The following is a 13,845-nucleotide window of genomic DNA, read 5'->3' as shown; positions in this document are numbered from 1 at the left end:
GAGGTGTTGAGGGACCAGGACAAATCCTCCGAGATATGTACTCCGAGGAATTTATAGCTGGAGACGCGCTCCACCTCAGTCCCGTTTATATGGATGGCGGTATGACTGCCTCCTCTGGTCTGCCTGAAGTCGACAATAATCTCCTTCGTCTTCTTGGAGTTGAGGACGAGGTTATTGTTGGCACACCAGGTTGTCAGGTGCTGGATCTCCTCCCTGTAGGCTGACTCATCGTTGTCGCTGATCAGTCCTACTACCGTGGTATCGTCAGCAAACTTAATAATGGCGTTGGATCCGTACTTTGGGATGCAGTCGTGGGTGAAGAGGGAGTAGAGGAGAGGGCTGAGCACACAGCCCTGTGGCAGTCCGGTGTTCAGTGTTATAGTGGAGGAGGTGAGGTTGTTGACCCTAACAGACTGTGGTCTGTTAGTGAGGAAGTCCGATGTCCAGTTGCAGAGGGAGATGGAGATGCCAAGTCCACTGAGTTTGGTGATCAAGCTGGCTGGGATGACGGTGTTAAAGGCAGAGCTGAAATCAATGAACAGCAGCCTGATGTAGGTGTTATTGCTGTCCAGGTGGGTCAGGGCAGAGTGTAGGGCTGCCGATATGGAGTCCTCTGTAGACCTGTTGGCCCGGTAGGCAAACTGATGGGGTCCAGTGTGGGGGGGAGGCAGGCTTTGAGGTGAGCCAAGATCAGCCGCTCAAAGCACTTTGCAATGACAGGGGTGAGTGCCACTGGGCGGAAATCGTTGAGACTCCCTGTAGCTGACTGTTTGGGCACTGGCACAATGGTTGATGTCTTGAGGCAAGTGGGGACAACACCCTGGGCCAGTGAGAGATTGAAAATGTCGGCGAGGACTGGGGATAGTTGTCCAGCACATGCCCTAAGCACCCGGCCAGGGATGCCATCGGGGCCGGCAGCTTTGCGCTCATTCACCTTGCTCAGTGCATCTTGTACAGCAGAGGTGGAGAGGCTGAGAGGTTGTTCATTCGGGGGTGGAGCAACTTTAATGGCTGGGGTTTTGTTGTCCCGGTCAAAGCGAGCATAGAAGTGGTTTAGCTCGTCAGGGAGGGTGGCATTGTCTGGGGGAGGGGTGTTAACTTTCTGGTAATCGGCAAGGGATTTGATTCCTTGCCACATGCGCCCGGGGTCAGAGTTGTTATGGAAATGCTCCTCAATCCGCCGTTTATGATTGAGTTTAGCAGTCCTAATTCCCATTTTCAGATTGGCCCTGGATGAGCTGTATCCCTCAGCATCGCCAGATCTGAAAGCGGCATCGCGAGCCTTCAGTAGGAGTCTGACCTCCCTGCTCATCCACGGCTTCTGGTTAGGGAAGGTCTTTATCTCCTTGTGGGTAGTGACATTATCGGTACAGAATTTTATATAGTCCAGAACTGTTGAGGTGTACGAGTTGATGTCCACTTGTGAATTGAAGGTGGACTGAGTAGCAAAGAGACTCCAGTCTGTCTGCTGAAACTGCTCCTGTAAATCAGAGACAGCCCCCTCAGGCCAAACCTTCACTGTCCTCATGGTAGGTTTCACACGTCTGATCAGAGGTGTGTATTTGGGGAGCAGGAACAGGGAGAGGTGGTCAGACTGTCCAAGGTGGAGGAGGGGGAGATCTTTGTAGGCTTCAGTAATATTAGTGTAAACTAAGTCCAGAACATTGTTTCCTCTGGTTGGGCAGGAAACATGCTGATGGAACCTGGGGAGTACAGTTTTAAACCCCCTTTTCATGGGGCGACTTGACGCAAGAGGTAACCAGAGTTTAACATCGTGGGAACCTCGTGCGGTAACAGTACGGCATTCGTGGACCACCGTGGCGCTAACGGCAGGTAATCGTGTAACTTGGGTACTCGGGAGAAAATTCAAACATGTTTGAATTTGTCCAAGAGTGACTTGTACACTTGTGGTTGAGCATTGCAACATTTTATGAACGTAGTGGCCAGTACGATATCCGTAGTAACTCTTGCGGTCACTGTGGGGACTCCTGCGGACGGTGAACCCGGAAGTTGGATAGAGTGAATCCAGCCAGTTTGCTATTTACATACAAATCTAATAAAACTAGCTAACAAGCATTTCATTAATGTCAGTGCGTCTTTTTTTGTCTGAAAGCAGTTTCTAACTGGAGGAACTCCGCGGGCCAGGCAGCATCTACGGAGGGAAATTGACAGGCGAGCCTTTCCTCAGGCTGCCTTATCTCTCTACCCCCCCAACTCCCACCCACACACACAAATGCTGGAGAAACTCAGCGGGTGCAGCAGCATCTATGGAACAAAGGAAATAGGCAACGTTTCGGCCCGAAAAGTTGCTTATTTCTTGTGTATGTGTCGGAAGGAACAGCAGATGCCGGTTTAAAGAGAATGAGTTCGACGGCAGGCAGCATCTTTGGGGAGAAGGAATGGGTGACATTTCGGGTCGAGACCCTTCTGATATGCTGCTTGTCCCGCTGAGCTACATGTTGTGTCTATCTTCGTTTTAATCCAGCATCTGCAGTTCCTTCCTGACCGAACCTGATTGAAAGATGAGAGGCTGGGCGATAGAAATCATTAATTGAATTAAATAACCTGTCTAATCGTATCTACGGGCTAGATGGAGGAAGAATGTTCCCGGTGTTGGGGGGAGTCCAGAACCAGGGTCCCAGTTTTACAGTCTACCGTGGGAACTCTTTAATTACAGCGGGAAACCTTCAGTTTCCCAGGGGGTCGGGACGGGCCTGGAGTTGGGATATGGAACGAAGGAAATAGACAACGTTTCAGCCCCGCTGCACCCGCTGAATTTCTCCAGCATTCGTGTTTGTGGGTGGGAGCATTCACGTGTGTGGGTGGGGGGGGGGGGGGCGGGGGGAGGGGAGAGGGTGAGGGAGCCTGAAGAATGGGTCGCCTGTCCATTTCCCTCCGTAGATGCTGCCTGGCCCGCGGAGTTCATCCATTCATGCCTGTGTGAGAGAGAGGGAGAGAGAGAGAGAGAGAGAGAGAGAGAGAGAGAGAGAAGCAGTCCTGGTCAGTCCTTTTTGAAGATAGACACCAGTTGCTTGGAGCAACTCAGCGGGACAGGCAGCATCTCTGGAGAGAAGGAACGGGTGGCGTTTCGGGTCGAGAGCCTTCTTCAGACTGAAAGTTTCACCTCTCAGTAGATCATAAAATAACACAATCATCACGGTCAATGTGAGATACAGTGTTTATTCATATTTGACAAAATAAAAAGACGACTTCTTGCACATATTGAGAGAAGGTGCATCACACCAAACAACATTTGTCTAAAAAAACACAGATTATTCTTCAGCTCATTAAAGAGCTCGGGTGAAAAAAACCAATTTAGTGTGTGACAACAAAGTAACATCATTTGTGCCACGTGATTAACTACACTACAGTCCACGATGTTAATTCACGATTAACGGGAAAGATCGGGAGACGGACAAGTCACTCGCACAAATGACAGAATTGCCGAGTACCGTGGGAACTCTTTACTCTACCCCCGTTATATCGTGTGATATCGTGCTAGACCACGACCACTCCACTCTGGCTACATCTTGCGTCAAGTCGCCCCGTGAAAAATAGCCATAAAGGTCGGAGTGGTTGAAATCACCCACAACAATAAATGCCCCCTCTGGGTGAGCAGATAGATGTTTGCTGATAGCAACTTGCAGCTCTTCCATTGCTAGCCTGTCATTAGCGTCCGGGGGAACATAGACTGCAGTGATAACAGTCGATGTGAATTCCCTGGGCAAATAGAAGGGCCTGCACTTTAACATCAGGTATTCCAGGTCAGCAGAGCAGTGACTACCAATCTTAACAACGTCCGTGCACCATGTGTTATTCACATAAATGCAAGCACAATGCAAATGCACACAAATAAAAGATGGAATAGCAGCGCATTTGGAAAGCAGTGACAGGATCGGTCAAAGTCGGCATGGATTTATGAAGGGGAAAATCATGCTTGACTATTCTTCTGGAATTTTTTGAGAATGTAACAAGTAGAATGGATAAGGGAGAACCAGTGGACGTGGTGTACAAGGTCCCACACAAGAGATTAGTGTGCAAAATGGTATTGGGGGTAGGGTATCGATACGGATAGAGAACTGGTTGGCAGACAGGAAGCAAATGTAGGAAAATTAATGGGTTCTTTTCGGAATGGCAGGCAGTGACTAGCGGGTTGCCGCAAGACTCAGTGCTGGGACCCCATTTATTAACAATATATATTAACAATTTAGACAAAGGAATTAAATGTAACATCTTCAAATTTGCAGATGACACAAAGCTAGGTGACAGCGTGTGCTGCGAGGAGGATGCTATGAGGCTGCAGGGTGACTTGGATAGGTTGGGTGAGTGGGCAGATGCAGTAAAATGTGGATAAATGTGAGGTTGCCCACTTGTGGCAAGAGGAAGAAGGCAGTCATATTAAGTTAAGGGGAGGTGAAAGTACTGAAAGTAAGCATGCAGGTACAGCAGGCAGTGAAGAAAGCAGATGGCATGTTGGCCTTTATAGCAAGAGGATTTGAGCATAGGAACAAGGAGGTCCTAATGCAGATGCAAGGGCCCTGATGAGACCACCCCCGGAGTATTGTGTTCAGTTTTGATCTCCTAATTTGAGGAAGGACATTCTTGCCATTGAGGGAGTCCAGCGTAGGTTCACGAGGTTCATTCCCAGGATGGCAGGACTGACATATGATGAAATAATGGATAGACTGGGTTTATATACACTGGAATTTAAAAGGATGAGAGGGGTTCTTATAGAAACACATACATTTTTTAAGGGATTGGACAGGCTAGATGCAGGAAAAATGTTCATGATGATGGGGAAGAACCAGGGGTCACAGTTTAATAAGGGATTCGCCATTTAGGACTGGGATGAGGAAAAATGTTTTCACCAGAGATTTGTGTATCTGTAGGATTCTCTGCCACAGAAGGCCTTGGAGGCCAATTCACCGGATGTATTCAAGAGAGAGTCAAGGGATATGGAGAGAAAGCAAGAACAGGGTTCTGATTTTGGATGATCAGCCATGATCATATTGAATGTCGGTGCTGGCTCAAAGGGCCGAATGGCCTACTCATGCACCAAAATCTATGTTTCTAATTATGTATCTATATGTAAATGGATCGATTGTAATCATGTATTGTCTTTCTGCTGACTGGTTAGCATGCAATAAAAGCTTTTGTCTGTACCTCAGCACATGTAACAATAAACTAAACTGAAACTAACACTCGTCCTGTGTGGGGATGGCAGCAATTTCACAAAGCTCCATTCTTAGCCGACTCTTTTCACTTCTTTTCAAGTCTGGAAAACAACCTTCCACCACCACCCTCATCATTCCTACCATGAAACCATTTCTGTATCCAGTTTGCTAACTCTTCCCTGTGATCTAACCTTCCAGAGCAGCCTTCCATGCAGAGCTGTATCAAAGACCGTGCTAAAGTTGACATAGACAAGTTGGCAAGCCCCCAACACCATCAACCTTCACCGTTACTTCTTCAAAAAAGTCAATCAAATTCATGAGACACAAATCCGTGAGACACAAATTCCTGCTATCACTAATCAATCTCTGTGTATCAAAATGCATGTATATCTTAATTTAATTTATATGATTTAAAATAAAATGATTTTGAACTGCCCTGCAAATCAGGCACCATCTGTGAGGAGATGCACATGGTTATTGTTTCAGATCAATTATCCATTTTAGAATTTTTATAAACATAAAAATGCATTTTGACATGAAGGAAAAGGTGGCTTTTTGTTCCAGAATTCCAGGGCTGTGATGCCTTTAAGTGATACTAGGTGGGACCCGTTGGGTCCCAGCTTCACACGGGAGGGCTGGTCCCCAACGCAATATTCCAGCTCTCCACCAATTCCAATATACACACACATATGCACACACACACAGTGTCACACACACACCCCCACCTCACACACACACATACATAAACTCACACACATACACTCACATACACATACACACACATACACACATACACACACACACACATACACACACACATACACACACACACATACATACACACACACATATATATATACACACACACGCACACACATACACTCACACACACTCAGACACGCGCACACACACACAGACACACACAAATACACACACACACACACACACACGCTCACACTCAGACACACTAACACATACTGAATCACATACCATATATATGACAGTAAACTTTCTTGAATCTACTCACACAGCTGAGCGCGGCCTCTCCACTGTGGGGCTTCCTCAGTCAGCGGCACTTTCGCAATCAGCATGACCTCAGCACTCACCGGAAATTACGCAATCAGTGCGACCTGTCCACTAAGCGGAAGTCACAAAATGAGCGGGACTTTTGGACTAAACACAGTCGGACCTAATAAAGCATTTATTCCTTCCAAACACAGTCAGACCTAATAAAGCATTTATTCATTCCAAACAGTCAGACCTAATAAAGCATTGCAGTTTCAAGCACAGGTAGGGCAGCAGGCCAAACAACTCATGGCATTGTCATTTCATTTCATTTCCAATCAAGCATTGCATTTTCAAGCACAGACAGGGTAGCAGGCCAAACAACTCATGGCATTGTCATTAAGGGCTAACACATCATTTATTGTAAGTACATTGCAGACTCATAGTTCAGTTGATTCACATCTTAGAATGACAGTCGTGGCCTCTCCCTCGCGGTCTTGCAGAGTGACTGACTAATGTCCAGGCATCCGGGGTTTTATAACCCTACCCACACCCCCCCCCCACCCCCCCCCCCCCCCCCCCCCCCACCCCCCCCCAGAAGGGGGTGTTACCCTTCATTGCGGTGATTGACAGGCAAGAGGACCAATCAGCTGATCTCAAGGTTTTTTTTTTAAAGACTCATAACTTTTTTATTTTTCATCAATGGGAAAAATCCTTGTGACTGGCTCAGCGGAGGAGGACTGAGTAAAATAGATACAGGGTAGCGTTTTTTCTAAGATCAATATACAGCGCAGACAGGAAGTGGTCAAGACGAGACTTTTAATTATATAGATTAAATAAGGAATCTACTAAAAGAATTTAACATCTTTCAAATTTTCTTCAGCGTTCTAGCCATTGCTTTTGCTATTTTCTTTGCAACCCGTTCCCCAAGGCAATATTCTACCACTCACCCATAGCCACCACGGGAGGCCTGGTCCTCCAACTCAACCCGTTCCCCAACACAATATTCCACCACTCACCCAGAGCCGACAACTGCGCATGAGCTGCTCATTTTGCCTTATGCACCATCCTTCATTTTTAAACTTTAAAAAAATGCAATTGCACTTGCTAGCTAGCAGAACTCAGTGTACTGTGACTTTAAAATAAAAGCATTTGCACCTGCTATGGCTAGCAGGACTCAGTGTACTTGGAGAGCAACAATGTTGCGAGCAGGGCTGCAATTCCATTGTGACATCACAGCTGTAAGCACAGGGAAATGGCAGTTATTTTTTTTCCAAGTTTCTTCAGATATTTGAACATTTTGAATAATAACTCAAGAAATAATGCATGAATTTTTGATATAACTACAGGAATATGTGAATTTTTTACCGTTGGCGCGTCGATTTTTCGACTAGTGTGATTATACACACACATCCAAGATCAGAGTTTTTTAAGTATACTAGACCAGATGCAGGCCCGTTGGGTCTGTTCCCCCAACGTGTGGTTGTGGGGTGGGCTGGGGGGAGGGGGCTGCATGCGGTTTTCACACGCACTAACTACTCCCCCCCCACACAAACACTGACTACCCCCCTTGATATTATATTAATATTATTAATTTGCTCCTTTTACCCCATAACCACCCTATCGACTGACACATAGCCCCCAACTCGCAGGCACAAATAGAGAGGGGGGCGGGTAGAGAGTGAGGGCAGAAAGAGAATGGAGAGAGACTGAGAGAAATGGGCAGAGACAGAAAGGCAAGAGAAAGAGGGAGAGGGGGTGGAGGGGAGGAGGAGAGGGAGGATGGGTGAGGGGGGATGGGTGAGGGGGGGGGGTGAGAGAGATTGGAGAGAGAGAGGGGGAATGAGAGGGAGAGAGGGGGAGAGAGAAGGGGCTGAGAGGGGGAAGGGGGGGGGGGGATGGGGGAGGAAGGGGTGGGGTGAAGGGGGTTTAAGCGAGGGAGGGGGGGGAGGACAGGGGCTGGGGGAGAGGAAGTGGGGAGAGAGAGAAGGGGGAGAGAGAGAGAGAGAGGGGTGGAGAGAGAGAGGGGTGGAGAGAAAGAGGGGGAGAGAGAGAGGAGAGGGAGAGAGAGGAGAGGGAGAGAGAGAGGGAGAGAGGGAGAGAGAGAGAGAGGGGGGGGGAGGGAGGGGGGGGAGGAGAGGGGGGGTAGGACCACCCAGCAGCCGTCGGCCTCAGAGTCAGCCTCAGCCCCTTGGCCTCGCATCCTCGGCGCTTTCTCTCTGTACCCCCGGAGCCAGTCGGTGATCTCTGGGTTGTCACAGAGGACTTATTCCAGAATGCTTCAGACCCCGAGTATGGGGAGAGGGGGAGGGGAAGGGGGGGGGGGGGGGGGGGCTGTGGAGTGTGCGGGCAGGCGTGGGCCCGAGTGAGCCTGCGGGCCGACTGCGAACAGTTGAGGCCGCCGCCGCAATGTTCTAGAGGCGGAACCAAAGCACGAGCGGACTTGATGTTACTAAGTACGCGTCACACTTCCCGCAGCTGGACTCCCACAAAAGAAGTTCGCTCATGCTGGGGGAGGGGACGGAGGAGGGAGGACGGAGGACGGGGGGACGGGGGACGGGGGGGGACAGGGGTAGGGGTTGGGTGACTTAACTCGTGCAAAACAACTGATGTTTAATCTGGAGCTGGGCTGGGGGTATGGGGAGGGGGACAATGGGGGGGACACGGAGAAACAAATAAAATTCAATGGTTTTGATAAAATGAAATAAACAATGCTTTCGTCCGCAGCGGGGGGGGGGCAAGGCCAGGAGGCAGGGCCAGGAGGCCGGTGGGGGGGCGGGGGCCAGGAGGCAGGTGGGCCTTGATTGGCGGGCATGTGGGCATTGTGACGTCTGCAGCTGGCAAGCGGCGATTATATTTTAAAAAGTGAGTTTTGTGAACAACTTTATTCAAAATTTGGGGAAATAATTGACTGAATTTAGAGAGGAGTGCATTTATGAAATTGTAAGTTAAATCTCTACCGAAATTGTAAAAATCTCCGTGTTTTTGCGTCTGGTTTTCGAGGAGATACGTTTCAAAGGCAAAATGACATACACCACACACACACACACACACACATCGAGTTTAAAATATATATATATCTATCTATATATATATATATATCAGGCACATGCCATGAGTAATTAGTCAGGGCAGGCAGTGGCTTTTAAAAATCTTGAAAACCGCGCATTCGCAGATTATTCTCTCCCTGGCGAGCTGTCAGTCGGCAGATTGTTCTCTCATCTATCGAGTAATTTGTCTTCAATAGGTCCTATCTCTTAATAAAGTATTTAAAAACAGATAGCTCAAAGAAATTTACTTACCATATTATTTGTACATGAAATCCATTCTTCTCTCTTTGTTTGCAGCAAAAATATCCATAACTTTTTCATAGAAATTAGCAGTGGGACTTGTCTCCATCTGAGTAAATCTTTCCTTTTTGATAGAAATTAAAGCAAGTGATGAAAGCCTTTCATTGGACATTCTATTCCTGGTGAAGTTTTTAATTCTTTTCAAAGTTGAAAACGATCTCTCAACAGGAACTGTTGTAGCAGGAATTGTTAAAATTAATTGTAGCAGCTTCACGGCTTCAGGGAACGTTTGTTCCAGTCCATTTTGAAATATAAAAACAAGTAAATCTTTAAATGATTTATCCCGAAACACTTGTGCATTATAAATTCCAGCTCGATCCGCTTTCAGTCTTATGACATCAAAGAAGTTACCGTAGTTTCTTTCTAAATTTTCTATTACTTCCTGATCAATTTGACAAGTAAGTTTTTGAAACTTGTTTCCATCAACTAAGGAAATGAATTGTACTTTTTTGAAGTCGCTGTATCTTGCTTCCATATGCTTCAATATATCGACCAATATCAGATCAAATATTCGTGCTCTCTCTTCTGTAATTGGACGTTTTGAACGAGATTTTGATTCAGTCAGGTCATTTTCTTTGCAATATTCTTCATACTTTTCATGAGTCATCAAAATATTGGCGCAGATCCTCAAGTGAATGTATTGTTTCATTGATTCTTTCAATGCAATAAGGAATATCTATAATTTTAGTTTGCAAAATGTTGTAGAGAGTGTCAGTTTTAATGAAAATGTCATGAGAAGAAAGTATGTAGAATCTTCCGTTAGCCAAGCATAAAGCCCATTGCTCCTCACCAAAGTTTCAGGATCCCACAATAAAGGATTGCTGTTAATGTTGTCAAAAGGTTTACAGAGGTCTCCATGATATTGCAAAATAGTTTGGATTTGCTTTGAGTTTGAAGTCCATCTGGTTGGTGCTGCCTTTGGAATGCGTTTCTGCACTATTTCATCAAGAAATTACGTTCGTTTTGTAGAATTACTAAAAAATTAGGCAAGAGCGTCAATGGTCTTGAAAAGGCCTGTACATTCAGGTATGAATTTAGCTGACTGAGACAGAACAAGATTCAACATGAGCATAGCAGTGGGTAAATAAAGCTGATGGTGCCTTTTCTCTTACTTTAGCTGGAACACCGTTTGATGCCATTACCATTGCTCCATCGTATGTCTGTGCTACAAGTTTCTCAGCACAAGTATATTTGTGTAAGTTATTGAATATGCATTCTGTTGCACTAGTAGCAGTTCTGTCCTTAAGTTTGTCAAAGCCTATGAATGCTTCTTTAATTTCAGAGTCCAATATATACCGTAATACTGTAGAGCACTGAGCTGTATTTGAAATATCAGTGGATTCATCCACTTCTATGGCAATTAATGGGGTTTTTGCAATCTCTTCTTTAATATTATGTTTTACAACTGTGCCTACTGCTTCAATCAAGTAATTTTGTATCTTGTTAGAAATGCCAGAAAAGAAGGATGAACTCTGTAAATGATGTGCCAATTTTTCATCAAATTTTGCTGTATATTTGAGTAACTCAATATAGTTTCCACGATTCAGCGATTCTGTTTTCATTATCACCACGAAAAGCAAGTTCTTGTCTGATCAAAAAGCAAGTAGCACATATAAACTTTTTTAGTATCTCTCTGTTCTCCTTAACTTTTTCATTGTGAATATCGATGCTAAGTTGCTTCTGCTTATCTATGAGCGTCGATCCGTGTAGACCCAAATATCTTCAATGCTATTTGGCTTTCATAATGCGCAGCAGATTTCTCGTGCTTGTTTAAAGCATTAGGCAAATTATTTAAATCACTGTATCCATCTGCTACCCATACAGTTCCACTAGATACAGAAAATAACAGGCACGGGAAACAAAACAGTGTATTTGTTGAAATACACGTTCCTGTTGTACCAAGCTGTTTTAAATGTTCTAATTATTTTTTGTTCATTTGGGCTGTTGAAGTTCTTTAAGTTCTGGCGTTGGTTTTAATTATTTTGGTCTTTTCCACGTAAGTTTGCTTCAAGAAATTCTTCAGGTAATCACTATCCATCTTTGAAAAACCCGCCAAGAAACTTGCGTGTGCGCATGCGCAGTAGGCTGGAGCGCATGCGCAGTGCAGCGCAGTGCAGCGCAGTGCAGCATATGCAAGCAGCCCACGGTGTAAAGCCAGAATTTCAGCTGCCTTTACGGACCGTTCCCACTGATGGCTTGAAGCATCGTCGATGGCACGTGTGTAGCACATATATCTGCGTTTTAAACGTGCTGTGGATGAAAGGCATGGGAGAATTATGCCTCCCTAAGAGATCATTCTCTTTGGGAAGCATAATTCTAACGTGCCTTTACTATTTATGACCATTTATATGTTTTATGACCATTTTATAATTTTAGTCAGGGTAGGCACTGCGTACCTTGCCTACCCTGACGGCACGTGCCATATATATATATATATATATATATATATATATATATAGATATAAAATATATAATATAATATAATTATATAAATAATATATTATATTATATATATATTATATATATACACACATATATACATGTATATATACACATATACATGTATACACACACACACATATACATATAAAAAATAAGTATTAAAATTATAGTTCCAGAAATATTCAATGAGCCATTAAAACAGTGAACAGTTTTCAACTCGTTATCTTGTCTGTGAGTGAGCGTATTTGTTTGTCTGCCAGCTTTTTATGATCTGAACTACGCCCAAACGGTACACAAGTGCTACAATTACTGTACCAACTTACTCACAATTGGCTTGTTGTGTAATGTATCAAGTTTCCTTCAGATTGATGTTATATTTTACAAGTTATTAATATTTTTTAATTTACAAAACCCCAATTTGATAAAGAACTTATTTCCACATACCTCGACTCCATCTACCCCCCCTTGTTAAATCCCTCCCTACCTATGTTCAAGACACCTCAGACACTCTCCGTCGTCTCTGGGCATTCCATTCTCTAGCCCCCATCTTCACCATGGACGTCCAGTCACTCTACACCTCCATCCCCCACCAGGAGGGTCTCAAAGTCCTCTGGTTCTTCCTCGACCGGAGAACCAACCAATCCCCTTCTACAGATACTCTCCTCCGCCTAGCCTTACCCTTAATAACTTTTCGTTTGACTACTCTCATTTCCTCCAAATACAAGGCGTAGCTATGGGCACGCGCAAGGGCCCTAGCTATGCCTGCCTCTTTGTAGGGTACATCGAACCATCCTTGTTCAAGACGTACCAGGGCCTTATCCCAACCTCTACCTCTGCTACATCGACGACTGCATTGGTGCTACCTCCTGCACCCACACGCAACTCACTGACTTCATCCACTTCACCACTAACTTCCATCCAGCACTCTAATACACCTGGACCATTTCCGACACTTCCCTACCATTTCTTGACCTCACTATCTCCATCGCAGGTGATAGACTTCTGACCGACATCCACTATAAACCCACTGATTCCCATGGCTATCTAGACTACTCTTCGTCACACCCTGCTTCCTGTAAGGACTCCATCCCCTACTCCCAATTCCTCCGTCTACGCCGCATCTGCTCCCAGGATGAGGTGTTCCACACCAGGGCATCGGAAATGTCCTCATTCTTCAGGGAACGGGGGTTCCCCTCCCCTACTATAGATGAGGCTCTCACCAGGGTCTCTTCAATACCCCGTAACACTGCTCTCTTTCCCCATCCCTCCACTCATAACAAGGGCAGACTCCCCCTAGTCCTCACCTTTCACCCCACTAGCCGTCACATATAACAAATAATCCTCCGTCATTTTCGCCACCTCCAATGTGACCCCACCACTCGCCACATCTTCCCATCTCCCCCGTCTGCTTTCCGCAAAGACCACAAAGACCGGAGGGTGAAAAAGGTGAAATGAACTGCTTCTGCACAGTTGTGGGTTATGGGTGAGTGGTGGAATATTGCCTTGAGCAATTGATTGCTTTGGGGACTAGGCCTCCCGTGGGGGCTATGGGTGAGTGGTGGAATATTGCGTTGGGAGAACGGATTGCATTGTGGGTCCAGGCCTCCCATCTGACAGGGATCCAATGGGTTCCACTTGGTCTAATATATATATAAAATACTGTTACAGATTTACAATCTCTATGGTGGGAATGCAAATTATGAATACGCCTTAAATAGAACATTAATCAACCCATCGATACATCACAAATTTTTTCTTGAAAAAATGACAATTTAAACTTTATAAGAAGTCCACCCTGCATAATGTTTTAAATAAGGGTACCAATTTCGCTATTAATTGTTAAGCAATAACGTTGAACATTATTCATTTAATTC

This window comes from Leucoraja erinacea, chromosome 3 (assembly GCF_028641065.1).
Source record: "Leucoraja erinacea ecotype New England chromosome 3, Leri_hhj_1, whole genome shotgun sequence".
Lineage (NCBI taxonomy): Eukaryota > Metazoa > Chordata > Chondrichthyes > Rajiformes > Rajidae > Leucoraja > Leucoraja erinaceus.
Note: the sequence above shows the minus strand (reverse complement) of the source record.